Source organism: Mustela erminea, chromosome 3 (assembly GCF_009829155.1).
Source record: "Mustela erminea isolate mMusErm1 chromosome 3, mMusErm1.Pri, whole genome shotgun sequence".
Taxonomy (NCBI): domain Eukaryota; kingdom Metazoa; phylum Chordata; class Mammalia; order Carnivora; family Mustelidae; genus Mustela; species Mustela erminea.
The window spans coordinates 84,419,939-84,438,789 of NC_045616.1; the positions used below are offsets into that span (position 1 = coordinate 84,419,939).

General features: G+C 41.8%; 1 protein-coding gene and 1 non-coding gene across 5 annotated transcripts in view; one reads left to right on the forward strand and one right to left on the reverse strand.

The window, feature by feature from the left end:
- Positions 1 to 18,851, reverse strand: part of ARHGAP26 (Rho GTPase activating protein 26) — a 436,434-nt gene that overhangs the window by 44,306 nt on the left and 373,277 nt on the right. The window lies entirely within an intron of this gene.
- On the forward strand, positions 16,158 to 16,263 carry LOC116587403. The gene has a single exon (XR_004284422.1). It is a non-coding gene; the product is annotated as a U6 spliceosomal RNA (small nuclear RNA).

The following is an 18,851-nucleotide window of genomic DNA, read 5'->3' on the forward strand; positions in this document are numbered from 1 at the left end:
TGTCACTCTCAGGTTCTCTGTGGCCTGGTAATCAACTGTGACAGAGCAGTCTTGGCATTCGATGAGGCCTGCATGGACACACATAAGATGGTCCCATGTCCAAGGATGATCAGTTTAGTAAAAAAAAGACACTTGGGACACGAATATGATGAGGTGTTATGATTAATGTCATACTAACTATAATTAGAGTGATCATAGAATTTACTGCCCAGACAGGACAGTGGGTAGAGGAGGGCCTACTTAATTTTTACCTGGGCAAAAGCTGTAACAGGCACACTCTAGAAAGAAGAGGGAGGTCAAATTTTTGTTCAAAGTGGTATCAGTCAAATGCCAAAGCATACTGAAACTGTGGCCTGATTCAATGTAATGCACATTTTTGCTTTCCATGAAACTATTTATCTCCTTTTCATGGTTCCTGGCAATATATAATTTCTTTTGCATACTGGACCCTAAAGGCATTTGTGGATTTTGAAATTATGAGCTGAAAATTGCATAAGGATGATAATGAGATACCTGAGTCTTTTTTATAGCAGAAATTTACATTACAGTAATGAAATTTAAGGTTCCATGCCATATCTACAGTTTTGCTTAAAGGCTTGCCACTTAGGTTTACGTTAAACCTCTATCTAAAGGAATTTTCTCCTTAGGCTCCAAAATGAACTGTCTTTCCAAGTGCTTTTTTATATTAACCTTCAAAAGCATTCTCCAAGCTACCCTAGGGCTAAACCAAATTAATTTCTCATTTTTAGACTGGCTCTTCATATTCAGTTGTAAAAGAACTTCTACTTTAACATGAATGAGTGTAGAGCTGATACTCCTTGTAAAGTGAACTGGAGGAAGGACAGAAAAAAAAAAATCCTGGAGACATTCATCTTACAGTATTTGGAAGTCACTACCTTGACAAAAGGGTGTGCCCACCAGGTCTATAGATAATTTCCTACATGAAATTTGCTATCAAAGTAAAGTCCCATGGGATTAATACCTACCATGTTAGAAGTGAACTACTGTTCCTAAATATGAGACTAGACTTGGGGAGTCTCTCGTCCAAAGTCTACTGAGCAGTGGATTCCTTACTACACAGGGAATGTGACTTTTCATCTTCCAAATGCATGACCAATCTTTGGCTTATAGGAAAAGATATACATCTCAAGAAGATGATTCCATCTCATTTCCTACACCATGTTTCAGATGAAGAACTTAAATCATAAAAACAAAAAAGGTAAGGTTGGTTAAAAAACCATGAGAGACTGAACTATGGGAAACAAACTGAGGTTGCTGAAGGGGAGATGGGTGGGAGGATAGGGTAGCTGGGTGATGAGCATTAAGGAGGGCAAGTGATGTGAGGAACACCAGGTGTTATATGCAACTGATGAATTGTTAAACAATACATCTGAAACTAATCATGTACAATGTGTTGGCTAATTGAATTTAAAACAAAACAAAACAAAAAAAACCAACAAGGGCATCTGGGTGGCTCAGTGGGTTAAGCATCTGCCTTCGGCTCAGGTCATGATCTCAGGGTCCTGGGATCGAGCCCTACATTAGGCTCTCTGCTCAGGAGGGAGCCTGCTTCTCCCCTCTCTCTTCCTGCCTCTATGCCTACTTGTGATCTCTGTCTGTCAAGTAAATAAATGAAATCCAAACAAACAAACAAACAAAAACCCACAAAAAATTCCTTATGCCAAATCTCTCTCAAACCTAAAACAAAACAAAACAAAAAACTCCCTCCTTTCTACACCAAGTACATTAAACAGCCTAAAACTTCTGGATCAGATGTATATTAGGAATCTTCTCACTTTGGTACCCATTATCCTTCATAAGAATAAGTTTATAATTTTTTTTTCAGTAAACACTAAAAATTTAGTACAAAATTGTTCCTCTAGAATATTCCCAATAATATGTACTTGCAAAAAGAAAAATATCATGTTAAGTTGAAGTATGGCAGACATACCTCATTTATGACAAGAATGACAAGATGATCTCAAACACATTTTCCTTCATTGTCACCAGAGTACCACAGTCCTGCTTCCTCAGACACCCTTAAGTATCTGTTTATGTTTTCCATGAGTTTGCCTTTCACGATGTTTATCAATCCCTTTGATCATTTACTGTTCATGAATTCTGCCAGCTGAAAACAAAAGCCCAGATGCCTGATTTTTTTTTTTTTTTAAACTGGTTAAAATAATACTACCACTTAGTTACCTGGGAAGCACCGAAAAGTAAGACTTAGCTCTTATGTCATCTAAATAGCCTTAAACAGGAGACAGAAGTTTTGGGCTCCTTTCACATAGGAAAGGAAAACCTTGTGAAGAGCTGAAACAACGTATTCTGAGCACGTTAAGTTCTCCGCATTCCTTCCTGCAAGTCTGTATCAAATGTGAAATGTAGTTAAATCACAGGTTTACATTTAAGCTTCCTTATCTCTGATAAGGGACTTGGACACATATCAAAGAACCTGCCCATGTACACTTATCAGTCTCTGACAGGTATGAGGTTTAGGAGTTCAATATAGGACTTTACTGCTTACTTGTTTAGAAATTCAGATGTAATGTCTCAGCAAGTATTTGGATGAGGTCTCCAATTATTTATGATCCTAGATAATCCTATATTGCTACAGGGCTGTCTGGTTATAAACTACTGATTTAAAATGCTCTTATGATGGATAATTCACAACCATGAGATAAAGGTACATATCTGTATCTAAAAATAAACTATATGAATACCTTTCAGCTTGTTTTGGGAATGGGAAGGTTTTCTCTTTAATTTGTACACTGATCTATTGTTTTGAATGGCCTTTATATCAATTGATAAATTTTCCAAAAATTATAAAAGTGTATCAGTATAAAAAGTTGAAAGGGAAAAATAAAGTCTCCCATTCCAGAGAACCCCTCCCACCCCCGGAAGTAACCATTGTTATGGGTTTCTTTTACTTCCTTTCGGAGATATTACAGAAGAGCTTAGGTATATGCGTTTATGAGAGAGAGGGTGAAGGAAGGAGGGAATGAGCAGTACCAAAACTTCATCAGCTTGAGAGGGAGAGAGAAAGAGACAGAGAGAGAGGGAGAATGGTAGATGGATTGACTTCCCCATCTTTAAAAACAAACAGTAGTAAGTTGTTCACATTGTTCTCAACACTGCTTATCTTCCTTAACAATATATCCTGGAGATTGCTCCATCAGTACATGAAGACTTGGCCCTTCATTTCTTTATGAATATAGATAACATTCCCTTGTTCAGAAGCACAACGTCTTATTCAACCAGATCACTACCAAGCAACATAAAGCTTGGTAAAGGCAGTTTCCTGCCTTTTGCTTTTGAATGGGACTGAATTATCAGAGCTGGACTAAGACCATGGGGGTGGTGAGGGTGCACTGAATAAATATTAGCATTTTGTCCTGCCTATTGCCTGCCTTCTTTTAAAAAGTACTAATGTCTAAACAACAAGGAGAGCCTATCTGGAAAAGATGGTTGTTAGCCTTCCTGCTGCCACACACAGTAAGGTAACAGTTTTCTCTCTAAAGCTGATGAGGTTTTGGTGCTGCCTATAAGCAGCAGCTGAATCCTGGGAAGAGGAACCACCAGACTTTGCAAGAACCTCATGTTAGGGGACCAGCCTGGGCATCTAGGCAGCCTACCCCAAATGAAAATTCTCCAACGTTAGGGAAGCCTCAGTGGAATCTAGGTCAGGATCACCCCTCCCTTCCACATGGCATGACGCAGAATTTCAATTCTGTTCGTGCTTAATTTAGACCTTCCACAGGCTTTGGACAAAACAACAACAATGACGACAAACTCCCAAACAGTGAGGTGGTCACAACTCTTTAGGGCTGGACTGGCTAGGATTTGGGCAAGTTACCCAACCCTCCCGTGGCTCAGTTTCCTCTCTGTAAAATGAGGAAAGTAATACATACCTCAGAGGATGAGTGTGAGGATTAAGTAAAATAATGCCCACGTAACGTGCCAAGCAAAGTGCCTGAACTTTTTAAAGGCTCAGGAAAATGTTTATTATTGGTAAAACAATCCAACACCTTTTTTTTTTTTTCTTTTTTGGAGAAATATCTTGGCAGTACCAAAAAATACACTGGTTGTGAATTTGGGACTCAGGGTGATCCTTCTGTCTCTTGACTCTTACTTTTCCATGCCCCCACATTCTCTGCAAGCCTCCTCACAGTTTTGGGACACACACTCTGTGTCCTTGTACTTATGCAGTTCCATATGACTACAGTGTCCCTCGTCTTCACATGGGTAACTTCTACTCACTTTCCAAGATGAAGCCCAAAGGGAAAGGCTAAGTGTCTTCCTTCTGGATCCCACTGTCATGCTACCCAGAAGGGATGTGAGAGCAGGGTCTTCACAGGAACTATAAACTAAGTTCCCAGAGCCATGTTAACACACTGTAGGCACCTCTTAACCGTCGCTTGAATTAAAATGAACACCAATGGAGGCAATGATTCCAGTCTCCTTAATTCCCTTGACAGAATATAATCTATACCTCTGGTATCTTCTTGCAATCAACAGTGTGGTTATCTGCATTTCAGGTGTTTATATTCTTAAAAGCCTCAATTCAGAATCACCTGTCATGTAGCTCCTGTCAAAGCATGGCTGAGCCAAGTGGAGAGAGACTTTGTGTAAGAGGCAAGCTACATTCTACCCATCACTCCCTGACTCGGGCAGACCACCAGAATGCTTTGACGAGGTTGTTCTCCACCTTGCATCATCGTAAAAAGAACTTTTCAATACTTCGGCCTAGCATTATACTCTACCTTTAATCAGAAGCAATGGGAGAAATGACTATATAGAGAAAGGCTGATTTATTTTTTGCATTAAACTGCTACAGAAGACGTAGTCTATCGTGCTATTCAAAAATCACGAATACACAGACTTATATGGCAAATTATTATTAAAATTTGCAACTCGCAATGAACTGGCATGCCTTCCTTGAACAGACCACCTCACGGTACATTCCGTCATATTTTTCCCTACTTTGTTACGGCTGGGAGGTAGCTCAGGGCAGGCCAATGCTGAATGACTCTCCCCTTCTCTCAGCCACTGGTTAAGCTGCTGCTCTGTCTTATTCTAGATTTACTCTGATGTGTATGTATTTTGAAAAAGAATAATGAATCTCACATATTTGTTTGGTTATCAATAATGCTTGGAGAACATTTGTCATCAGACACCTGGGATATGTAATACAATTTGCTTGCACTGTCACCCAAATGTGCCCTAAACACACACACACACACACACACACACACACACACACACACACACACAGAGTCTCTCTCATACTGAACTTGTCAGCACACAAAGACTGGAAATAAAAAACAAATGCTTGCACTTAGGAAAGGGCTGCAAGTCTCAAAGATGCTGTCCCAGTTTTAGCTGGCAATAGGAGACAGGTGTGCACATGGCAGGTACCTGCACAGACGGTGAGCTGTGTACAGTGCCCGGGCTGAAAAGCCATCCTTTCATCAGTGTACTGAAATCAGTTCTGCCTGAAGGGGGTCTATTCTACCTAGATTCCAAGCAATGAAAGGAAGGAAAGGGAAAAAGCGAAGAGGAAGTTCATTTCCCCAACTGCAAAACTGAGAGTGAATTGGGACTGTACTCGCTAGACCCTGGGACGGTGCCTGTGCCAGAGATAAGCGCTAGACTTGCAAACATCCTGCCGCCACCTCTGCCATTTGGAGGCAACGACAGTGCCAACCAGATGGTCAGCTGCGGGAAAGGTTTTAGTTTTGTTTTTAATGGCAGAAAGGAGCCATTATGAGGAAATTTCACAAGTAACTCACCTGAAATGAGGAGGCTAAGAAATGCTGAAGAGGAACATGTCTGCCAGCGTACTTCAAGGCTCAAGAGCTGGCTCTATGAAGTCTGAAACTTTGAAAGAAAGGAGGAGGGCCGTCAAGCAGTTCCCTTCCCCTCCTGTTCCTTGTGATAGCAGAAAACAGCAGGAGTATCCCAGCAAAGGAAGGGCTGTATCAGTATCATCATCTCTGAGGATCTGTCCTATCTCAGGCTCTCATGGGAGGCTCACATCTGGGCTACAAACCATGGCTACGAATAAGAGACTCATCCTCATCCTCAACATGGTGGAGGACTGGCTTCAGTTTGACCCCTGGTCCTGCTGCCTCCCAGCTCTCTGATCTTGATGAAGTCATGCTGTCTCTCTGAAACCCAGTTTCCCCCTCTGCAAAGTAGGGATACTGATAATGGCTGTTAACCTCACTGGGCTGCAGGGAAGAGAGACAATGTCCACAAAAGCCCTGGACTAGCACCTGGCAGCAGTAGATGGTCACAAGACATCCATCCCACTCTTTCCCTTCCTCCACGCCCCCCCCCCCGCCCCCATGATCATCCTTTATGTTCTCTGTTCCTTGTTCTAGTCTATTCCAACTGCTGCCTGTTCTCTTCTCCTTTCTTCCTCTCAAACTTTGGCCTGCCCCACCTCTTTTCTCAGGTACTCTTTCATTGTTCCTGTTCTCCCACATTCTTCCTAGCTCCCCAAACTCACCCAGAATCTGAATTTGAGTGATACTAGGGCATGGAGGTTAGAACAAGAGAACAAGCAGTGGGCTGCTTCAGTGTCTTTCCTTATGTGCCCAAAAGGAAGAGCTTGCATTACCCACCCACTACCAGCACAGCAACAGGGCACAGTGACTGGGTGTAGAGGAATACTGGCTTCACACCCTGCCTCTACCCCTCAGGTAAGTTAGGTAACCTCTCTATACTTGTTTTTTTTTTTTTTAAATAAAGATTCTATTTATTTATTTGACAGGGAGAGAGAAAGTATAAGCAGGGAGAGCAGCAGGCAGAGGGAGAGGGAGAAGCAGGCTCCCTGCTCAGCAAGGGGCTCAATCTCAGGACCCCAAGATCAGGACCTGAGCCGAAGGCAGAAGCTTAACTGACTGAGCCACCCAGGCGCCCTCTCTGTACATTTTTCATCATATGTAAAATGAGGGTTATAACAGTACCTCATGCATTACGATGATTAAATAAGTAAATATAAGCACAGTGCCTGGCACAGCCGCCCTTAATGAATTACTAGCTCTCCTCTCCACCATCACCATCCTCCTCTATCTTATGGAGACTTGATGTCCCATGATTATATTTTCAATCTTTGAAAGCAAAATTTGTTCTTAAGAATATGATCCAGGCACGGGTGCATCACATCAAGATGGAATTTTCCAGCAGTTCCATGTGATTCTGGCAGAAGAATCAGTTCTTATCCACATTTATAGGCTTTGGACAACGTCACCATAAGTTGGAGACTTGCACATAGCACATGAGTTGGCTGCCCTGCCGTTTCTGGCAGACCACCAGAAGATGCCACCACCCAGAGGCCTGTGCCTGAGGAGCTCCCAGAGCTGCCAAGACAGAAGATACTCTGTTCTTGCACGTTCCTGGCTATCACAGAAGAGAAGGGGCCAGGCCTTTAAGATACTTTTTTTCTCTGCTAAATCCCATTCTAAGATGCATCCTTATACCACTGTCATTAAAACTAATAGAGGCCAAACACCAGCACACTGGCATTTGTGCCCTCTAATGATCTGTAATGGGCACTGATAATGAAAGCCTTTTCCCAGAAATTTATTTTTTAAATGCATCAACTGTGTCCAGAGATAAATAAGAAGACAAAATTTTCTTTGTTTTTAAAAACTATACAATACGTTATTCTCAAAGTAGCCCGTCAGTTAGGAATAAATTCTGCAATAATCATTTAGACTCAAAAGGGGACATTTTTAGAGAATATGTGAGGAACTCCTGGAAACAACAATAAAAATCAGTATAGATTTCCCTCTTGGAATGTAAAGCTACCAAATCCTCCACTAAGTCCATGTAAGAAAGACCCACTGTAATGATGGCTCTGGTTTGAGGCTGTCTCTCCTTCTGGGAATGCCCCCTCTTCTAAATTCTCACAATTCAAAAACTCTGCATGTCGATCTTCCCTCCACAGCCAAGGAGGAACAGGTTATTCAGGCCTAGCCCAATAGAGTATTATATACTCCTGGCCAGAGATTGGTTAAGAGATGGGGAGATGATTCAATCTGGACCAAGAGGAGTTAAGCCCAAATGACCGTTCAAACTTTTGCAGAAGAGAGGTTCTTTCTTTTCTCCTGGACTTGAAGTTCATAGAATTAAGTCCACCTGGTGGCAACCATCTTGCAATCAAAGAGAAAGAGCGTACCTAAGAGAAGCGTCAGCAGAGAGGAAACTGAGCTGAGAGATGCCAGAAGTTGGGGCCTGATGGCACCATGTGAGCCCCTGGATCCAGCCATGCCTGGAGTCTGTGATTCCTGTGATTTTTCAAGTAAATGTAATGAACCAATAATTCCCATGTTAGCTTAAGTTAGTTGGGTTGAGTTTCCTGTTACTTGTAGGTAAGAATCCTAATTGGTAATTTGCTCAAGTTGACACAGAGGATCTTGAGTATAGCAACTGCCTGTATATTTAAAAGATGTCAGGTTAGGGAAGTTTATACTAGTGCTCAGCTTCCAGAAACATGTGAGAAGGACAGGAATAGCTAGCTCTCCTTAGTATCTACAAAGGCCCTAGATTTAGAGAAATGCAAATGCTCCAAAATAAAGACCAGGACAATGAATTCAACAGAGCACGGTGCTTTGTGACAGTGCATCAACTACATCTGAAATGTTGGGATGCAATTTCTAGAATTCACCTAAAATTTGAGAGAGTGGATGTTACCAATCCAAATGAAAATAAATACTAGGATCACTTTAGCAGGTTTAGCACAGTAACTACAGGCTAAACATAGCAACTCTGCCTAAGGAGTAAAAATAAGCAGGAATTTTCTGTAAGGCTATGTGATGGCTATTTATACTCTCTCCTTATTAAGCCCCCTATGAATCTGAACTGTCACAATTGTCTCTGAACTACTCTGCCCTCCCTGAGCCCAGAATTAGTATCTTAGAGGTATAGCCTGACTCCGAGGTAAACAGCTCCTGCTGAAAGCTGAAGGTGCCAGAATTAGTCTGATGTGTTTAGGGTTGGGTTGTAACAGACAAGAAGACTACAGCAGATTTTCAGACCCATTTTGTTGGCTTTTTACAAAATAAAACTCAAAGCAAAGAGGATGAAGCACAATGTTGTAGGGCCTTGTGTGTCACTTAGCAATGAAAACAGCCCTTTGTGGAAGAAAATTCAGGCTAAAAAAAATAGGGAAGAGTTCCAGATGGTGAGGTCTATTTACTGTGAAGGAAAACTGTGATGAAAGTAGGGAATGTCTCAGGCAAGTCAATTACACAAGATAAATCGATAGAAGATGTTCTATGGGGATCTAGCTAGGATGGAATTCTGGAATGGGAAGACAACATTAATAGGCTTTCCCTGCTTTGGCACCTTAAAGAAGTAAAAATCATATTGACATAAGAAACAAAACAATTATAATACTATAGATGAAAAGCATAGGTTCAGACAAAGCCAATTATGAGCTGCCCTTTGCACATGCCTCGTACATTCCTGCCTCTAGGTCTTTCTGTACTGTTCGCTTTGTCCAGAATACCCCTGGTACCTTTGGTCTGAAGCCAACCCATCTTTCAAGACCCAGTTCAAGTGCCAATCTGATGACAAAGTCTTCCTTGACCATCCTAGCTCAAAGTTATCTTTCTAGTTGGAGACTCTGAGCAGCACTTTTGTTTTGTAGCACCTAGATCTTTTGGTATTGTTTTATAGTTTATATGGTGTATATCAATAATGAATGAATATATTTTCTATTTCCTTTATCTCTCACTATTCAGGGCACTGTCTCCATCTATATCACCTCTAACATGATTACATACCAAGGTCATTCAGTAATTCACTGAACTGAGGAATAATGTGGCAGCAGAAGCCTGGGACACTTTGAACCAGAGAAAAGAAAAGGTGTACAGAAAGTCACTTTCTAGTGTTACCCCTACTGTATTTTGTCTCTCTGTACAACGTAATCACAGCAACTGGTCTTTCTCCTTGCAGTGTGAGACACGGCTGCTCATCAAGCTGAAGGGCAAGAGACGTTTTTTTTTCTTTTTTTTTTTTTTTTAAAGATTTTATTTATTCATTTGACAGACAAAGATCACAAGCAGGCAGAGAGGCAGGCAGAGAGAGAGAGAGAGAGGATGGGAAGCAGGCTTCCCGCTGAACAGAAAGCCTGATGCGGGGCTCAATTCCAGGATCCTGAGATCATGACCTGAGCCGAAGGCAGAGGCTTTAACCCACTGAGCCACCCAGTCGCCCCACCAAGAGACATTCTTTTTTTTTTTTTTTTAAAGATTTTATTTATTTATTTGACAGACAGAGATCACAAGTAGGCAGAGAGGCAGGCAGAGAAAGAGGGGGAAGAAGGCTCCCTGCCGAGCAGAGAGCCTGATGTGGGGTTCGATCCCAGGACCCTGGGATCATGACCTGAGCTGAAGGCAGAGGCTTTAGTCCACTGAGCCACCCAGGTGCCCCACCAAGAGACATTCTTAACCCAGCTCCAGTTTAAAGAAAAATCCCTATGAAAATATTATGGTCAACCTGGCTTGGTCATGTATTCCCCTCATTTCCCCACACTATTATCAGAACTGTGGCACAAAATCTACCTCCGTGAACAACAAGGCTTTCCATCCCTTAACTCTACAGACAAATTTAGTTATGTAAAACCCATGTTTTTATTACAACCAAGTGAAATCTTCCTAAGATACAGCATGCATTTTTTTCCCTACCTTCACAAATAGAATATATCAAATGGAATTTACTGAGGGATGAAGATTATAAACGTCAATTAGTGTTTGTGTTGTCATATACATGTCAACCCAAAAGGCTATTGGGCATGAAGCATGGCTTGCTTTTTATCCAGACCTCTGTATTATTATAGACTCTGTGTCCCCACCCCCACCCCCGCAAGTTCCCTGTACCTTGCCTCATCAGCAATTAACTTTTGTCAAATCAACAGATGAAGCGTTATATTTCAAACTACTGGATGACGGGAAATCTGGGAGCTGGATGACGGGAAATCTGGGAGCCAAGTGTGTTTTAACTGGTTACAAAATAACATATATCTTGGACATGGCAACCTTAACAGCTGCTCCCTGCTCAGTTCCTGCTGAAAGGTTCTGTAACCTAGCCCCTCAGGCCACAGAGAGGCCACAGATGAGTACAAGGTAGAACCACCTGCCTCAGGATCTCTGGCCCACAGGCACCCACCGGCCAATGACAGGGCCCAGAGCAAAGCTGAGCTCAGTCAGTCAGATCCTCGCTCTTGGGAAACAGGGCTGAGAAGCAGAGGGTGGCAATCTGTGGAGAGTGAAGCTCTGAGTTAGCTCTGGGCTGAAAGGGTCATGGGTACTCCAAAGCTATGGACACAGAAACCAGGGGTGGGGGAAAGATGCAGAGACAGAACAGTGGGAAAGGATAAATCGGGGGAGAGTATGAAGCAGAGGCAGCTTCTCATTGAGACGGCCAACACGCCAAATGGCTAAAGGGTAGTGATATGGCTGGTGCAAAGAGAGCTGCTCAACTTCATTCCGGTCCTGGCTTTCCTTCAAGTGGTGCCACCTCCCAGAAGCTCCAGCTCTTTCCAGCCTGACTGGATTTCTGGCCTGTGCTTCTGCTTCATACTCCCTCCATTCCCTGAAGTGATCAGAGGAAGGTGTGGGCTCTCCTGGCTACTCAGAGTGCTTTAGTGCTCCCTGTTAGGTATGTAACCAAGATTGGTCCAGGTGAGTTAGGGGAGGTGGCTGTGTCACTCTGGAACTGGATTCAGTGGAATCCTGTGGGCAGCCTCCCTTCTCACCCTGTCAGGAGGCAGGATTCAACATCTCAGTACACCCTCCAGAGACACTTCACTTCCTCAGTGACTGGTAAAGTAACAACTTTCCCAATAATTGCAAATATAAATAAATAAAATAATATAAATAATAAAATAATATAGACAATAATATAATATAAATAATATAAAAAATAAAAATAAATATAGTAAGTGAACATTTATTAACTAGAAGCCTTGCTAAGTTTTAAACCTAATGACAACCCTGTGAGGTAGATCTATTACTATTCCTATTAAATAGAGGTGCTTACAGATGCCAAGTAAGTTCTTCTCAACAACACAGCTAAGAAGCAGTGAAGTTGGGATACAAACTCAAGTAAGTCTGTCCCAGAGTTCATGTTCTTAACACTATGACACGCTGAATAATGAAAACTTGATTCCTGAAGACTCGTGAGTGGACCTGAAAGAGCATTCATACCCTCTTACCAACATAAGAAACTTCCTAAGGTTTCCTTTTAGACAGTTCTGTTCCCTCAAAGTTCCTCCCCTAGTGACAACCCTATCATCTCTCCTCCCTCTTCTCTACCCAGCCTCCAAAAATTTCAGTCTGCACTCCCTGCTCAACAAAACCAAAGCACGGCCCTTAGGAGTTCTGATTCTACTCCCAGCTTTGCAGAGACACACATTCCCATCTCACAGCTATTATACGGAGCAAAGGTAGCCCCACAGTGATGCACAGGAAAGTAGTCACTTATTTATTGTTTAAATATTTTATTTATTTATTTGTCAGAGAGAGAGAGACTGAGCAAGCGGGGGAGTGGCAGGCAGAGGGAGAAGCAGGCTTCCCTGCTGAGCAAGGAGCCTGATGCAGGACTTGATCCCAGGACCTTGGAATCATGACCTGAGCCAAAGACAGATGTTCAACCAACTGAGCCACCCAGGGTTTGTGAAATTTGTCTTTATAGGGTCATATCCTCTCCGGAAAAAAGGGGGACATCTTTATAGTTGGCAAGACTCAGGTCAGATCATCTGAGCAGAGAAAGTATCTTCCTTCTCTTCTTTACTACAAATTCTTGCATTTCTTGATGGATCTGGAGTAAAAGTTAAGCCCAAGGCTGTGGCAGCACATAAGAGTGTTTTGCTTGAAATCAAATTGCTCTCCTATTCTGGGGATGGGGCCGACATACTGATTACATATTCATATTCTTGATGAGGATCTTAGGTTTCTACTGACGGTTTTGTACATAGAGACCTAATTCTTCCCAAGATGTGCCTAACTTGGTGGAGAAATAAGGTGAGGAATAAGGCGCAAAGCTGGCTTTCAACAAGAGTATTCAGATTACTGCTAACAGAGCTCTCTTAAGAGCCCAGTTCAGATCAAGTGGTATTCAAAATATCAATTCAACTTAGGTTCTGTTAAGCCTCCCTTTGTACTGCCACTGGAATTGGTTAGTGAATTGTACCTAGAAAAGAATAAACACCAGAAGCTGACATTTCTGCAAGAGGAAGAAGAACTTGGAAAAATCAGTCACGTGTGTAAAGAAAAATACAGCAGGAAAAGTTTCTTCCTTTGTAATGATGAACCAGAGTGCTTGCTTGTGGGCATATGACCTAATTGACTCATGCTGAAATTAAAGGCAGAACTTAATAACTTGTTTGTGAAGAAGAGGGAATTTAGAATTTCCTTATAGACAAAGAGCTAGAAAAAAGAGCCTGCACCCCTACACAGAGATTTGGCTGTGCGTGAAAATGTGGTAGCAAAATTTCTCTTGACCCACTATGCAAAGCATAGTCTCTCCTCACCTACTTTTCTTGGCTCTTCTGATTCAGAGTTTAAAGAACTAATTCTCAAGAGCTTTCCTTGTCCACATTAGTTCAGAAAACAATTCCTCAAGTTAAATTTCAACAGAACAGGATATTTGGTGTAGGGCTTTATACAAGAAAGTGTTAAGATTTTTGTAGCAAGTATTTGTAAACTGCTAGTTGTTTGGGAGGATAAAAAAAAGTACAAGAGTCCTAATGAGAAATTCTGGTTGGAGGTGGGGAGGCTTCAAAAACATAACATAACCAAATGAGATCAAATTCCAACTTTTCATTCCTTCAAATATTTTTTTCTCTCTCCATCATTCTTACAGTCCAAATTTTAAATTTTATGGCATCTTAAATGTGAGGTCCATAGAGACTTCTGGTAAAAACAAACAAGCCAACAAACAAACATTTGGAACATTCTACCATCTTTTGTTTTCTAGGCCCAAGGACAGTTGGCAGTCTAAGCCATAGGCAGCCTTCTCGCTAACAGAATAAAAAAGTTGGGTCATAAAACTACAATTCTTCCTCCCCCACTCTCCGTAAGCTGGACCAAGGCAGACAAGGAAATTACAAACTTCAGGGTAGCTCTAGAAGATGAAGGAGGGAGATTATTGGAAACCCTGCCCATACAACATAAATTGCAAAGACAATTCAGTCAACCATAAGTATTTTTAAGTGAACGACCAAGCCACTCATTTACTACTTAAAAACAGTCTCGCTCTGGCACCAACACTCCCCTACCTGCATCTAGATCTGATTTCTACCATCTGGACTTAAGAGATTTGAGGGAAAAGTATTTGCTCATCTCTTCCCTAGTGCCTGGAAGAGTGTCTTAAATATGTGGTATTCAGTATGTGTTTGCTAACTGACAGGGAAGGGATTGTCTGTCAGATCTGGCCGACTAGGAGTGCTGATATTTAAGAGGCCTCCAGGGTGCAGGAAGGCCACAGCAGCAAATATTCAACTGGTGGTGCCATATACCAAAGGAATACATAAGATTAAGGTAAGTCTGTGTTCCACCGAGATTCAAGAAAGGTTAGAGGGTCACGCAAGAGCAGTTGGTGGGTGTTCTTCTTCTGGTAATTATTCAGGTGTGGTCTTCACTTGGGACAGTGCTGGGTCTAACTACTATCTGGAAGGATTATATTTGCCATGTCAGTCACTAACATGTGGATCCTGTCTCTACTGGATTAGTGTGTCCAGGATTCCCATGACTCCACTTCTTGATTCTTGATCTCCTGCCAGTGTATTTTCATTGTGACAATTGCACATTGTAAATGCTGCCATGGGATGACTAAGGACATATTTCCTCTAATTCCACTTTCACACAAAGGATCAAGAGAAGAATGGGAAAGAGGATGTGTGAGGGGGTGGGGGCTGTTTCTCCCCCAGAGGAAGCAAAGACTTCCATGGCGCTCCCATCATGAAGTCTGTGCTGTAAGGCACGGTGTATGGAAGTTAAGGGAGAATACAGGTTTCCTCCAAGACAGAGTTGAAGTCAACACATTATTTTAGATAAGAAATTTCTCTTGTGCTTCAGATTTGGATTTTCCAGCTTTCAAGCAGTATTCCTCAAGTTTAAGGGCTGAAATTAGTGGACTTTAGCCGTTCTAGCCAGGGATGTTTGACATGGCATGATGACAGCCTTGCCCATGTCATTCCTCATTACAATCCTAGTGTTGTGACCTTTAGATTCTAATCTGCAAGTCGTACCTGCTTACATCCTCTAAGGTTGTGAATACAGTGGTGAACAAAATTAAGCTTGCCAACTTGTGCAAATCTAAGATGATTTCTCTATGTCACTGCTTTAGTCATTTGAAAAACAAAAAACCCTCTTTTCAGTGTGTCTAATCACAAACAGTATCACTTCTCCTACTCCTATAGTAGAACCTAAACAGGATTATAAAACTATTCAATCGTTCTTTTTCTCATTAGCACCAAGCAGGTAATCTTACTGGCTAGAAGGCAGGGGATAGTGAGGAATACAGGTGATTTAAGCAGTGTGTCTGAGGTTACCAGGGCAACTGCTAATTATTATTGAGTAACTCTAGTGTACCTCTATAAAGGTCGGGAGTTAAGTTTTTTTCATCTTATATTTTGCTTTAAAATGGGGCTTTTAAAGGAAATTGGGGAGAGAGCAGATGGAGGATGACAGATGAAGATCAGGTTAAAGAACTATATATAGCTCAAGAAAATTAAACTACTTAAATTTCATAATGTTGGTTTAGGAAATGGTGGGGGAGTTCATGAGTAAATGTAAAAAATGGCTTTCTGGTTTTTCCTAAGTTAGGGTTTCTCAAATTAGTAAGAAACCTGAAAAAAGGCCAGACGCAGGGATGTAACTGGAAATACTTTACTTAGTTCCCTGAGACAAATTTCCTCAGCTGTCTCCGAGTTACTATTTCCTAGACTGATCTGGAGCCCTGGGAAGACCAACCTGGACAAGAGTCATGTGGTCATTGAAAGAATAATTCAAGACTCGATTTCACTGAAACACACCAAAAGCAACATGTTCTTGGTATAAGTCTTATTCTTCAAACAGAATCTTACACACATCCTTAGTTATTAAGGATGTAACAAATTTGAAAAGTCTAAAAAAATTCTTGTGTTCCATTTGGCAGCATACACACCAAAAATTGGAACAATACAGAGAAGATTAGCATGGCTGCTGGGCAAAAATGACATGCAAATCATAAGCATTCCATATTTTAAAAATCAAATCATCAGACTGAATGCCTTAAACTTACACAGTGATGTATGTCAATTATTTTTCAATAAAACTGGAAAAAAGAAGCTCACATGTATTAAAAAAATCCTTACAAAGATGTACCCCACAACTAAAAAAAAAAAAAGTAAAATGGTGATTTTAAGACTGAGCTAATCTATTTCTGATTTTCAAAACTGAACAATCCATACACACACACATTAAAAAAATTCCAACACAACAAAAGGGTAGGGTTGAAAGGAAATCAGTTTCCCTTCCACCAAAGGCCGCTGCCCTGTCTCTATCAGAGACTACCACATAGACTCATTCCCCTGTAACTTACAGAAATATTAAATATGTACACACATCTGTAGATATATATATAGATATCTATATATTAATAGGAGCATATAATGCACACAGGCAGTTTTTAAATCTAGCTAGGTATCAAAATCACCTAGTTAGTTTAAGAAACATATCAAAATTCAGACACCACCCCAGACACCAATGAACTCTGAGGCTCCAGCAAAGGAGCCTAGGTGTTGACATTTTTTTACTTTAGGTTCCCCAGGTGATTCTAAGATTTTATTTATTTATTTGTCAGAGAGAGTGCACAAGCAGGCAGAGTGGCAGGGAGAGGCAGAGAGAGAAGCAGGCTCCCTGCTGAGCAAGGAGCCAGATGTGGGACTTGATCCCAGGACGCTGGGATCATGACCTGAGCTGAAGGCAGCGGCTTGACCCACTGAGTCATCCAGCTGCCCCTCCCCAGGTGATTCTGATATGCAGCCTGGGCTGAGAACCAGAGTACCTTGCTTTTTCCTCAATGTACCTTAGAAGGTTGTTCTATACCAGCACATATAAAACTACTTCATTTCTCTGCTGTACTGGGTAGCAGTCTACTCTAACATGTATTTTGCCCATCTTTTACTGATGGTCATCCCTTCAGAGTCTACTCTTTGGCTTTTATAAATGGTGTTACAATGTCCATCTGTACTGGAGAACATCCACTCTCTTTCCTGCCCTCTTCTCTGGGAGCTAACCAGCATGGATTACATCACGAGGTCCCCTGCCTCCTCTGGTTCCCTGTTGGGGTAACTAAGGGGGAGCTCTGGCATGAGATGAGCAGGAAGAAGGAGACAGCCAAGGTATTTATTTCCCTGTCTCTCTCTGAAGATGCCTGCCCCTGACCGAACCCCTTAACCAACATTCCTTTCAAGGTGCTGACTCAGTAGACCTCGCTCCCCTTTTGTGTGTGGTAACCACTTTCCTCCAGCCTAAGGATTATTGGTTAGGTGCTACTGTCCCTGTACTATCTCGTGATTTTCCCGCCCTCTCCTTCTTCGTAAATAAACTCCTTGAATTATGCTATTTTCATGGTGATGTTTCTACTTATGGTTCTAATACATCATCCTTGGACATACATCTTTGCATTTTATTTCCTTATGGACAATATCATCTTGGTTCCCTCTGGAGGCAAAACTTCTTCACATAAGGCAAAAAGAGGATGGGGTGCCTGAGTGGCTCAGTTGGTTAAATGTTTGACTCTTGATTTCAGTTCAGGTCATGATCTCAGTCAGGGTTGTAAGAGCAAGGCCCGCATTGGGTTCCACACTAAGTATGGAGCCTTGCCTAGGATTCTCTCTCTCCCTCTCTCTCTGCCCCTCCCCATTCCACTAGTGCCCTCTAAAAAATTTTAAAAATTAAAAAAAAAACAAAAAAGATGCAATGGGGCAGTCCATACAGCAGCTCTTTTATTCCTTTATGGAGCATTTTGGACAGCAGCCTGGACACAGCCCCATCACCTGTTCAGTTTGTAAGGACTCTTACAGTGAACACTGAAACAATGTCTTGGGGAGAACGCCACTGCTTCTTTGAGAAAGAAGCATATAGGCACTGAAAAGAGAACCTCCTAGAGCAAATACAATGAATGACTGAAAGGCAGAATTTCAGAATGCTTTCAGAAACTCTTTCTTTTTGTCATAATGACAGTCAAATTTATACAGAGTCACAGGCTGGAATGAAATTCCTGAGGCTAAATTATCCCCCAGTGAAAACTTAAGACTGCAGTTAGGTTCTCCTCTAATTACTATGGTTCCAATTGGCTCCACCTAACAGAGAAACAATAGAGTAGATAGATGGCTTGACAGAACTCTGTGGGGGAGTACACACCTAAACCTGCTGACTTGGTGCAAACAGCTTAAAGCTACTAATCCTCAGTGTATTCTGTTATTTGTAGTTAACTGAGTTTTAGGTGCTTTATTTATTGATTTATATTTTTTAAGATTTTTTTTTTTTGAGAGAGAGATCACAAGTAGGCAGAGAGGCAGGCAGGGGGCGGGGGATGCAGGTTCCCCGCTGAGCAGAGAGCTCCATGTGGGGCTCGATCCTAGGATGCTGTGATCACAACCAGAGCCAAAGGCAGAGGCTCAACCCACTGAACCACCCAGGTGCCCCTATTTATTTATTTTTAAGATTTACTTATTTGAGAGAGAGAGAGGGAGAGAGAGCAAGCAAGGAAGCAAGGAAACAAGTGAGCAAGCGAGTGGGGGTGGGGGATGGGAAGGAGTGTGGAGTGTGGGCAGAGGGAGAGAGAGG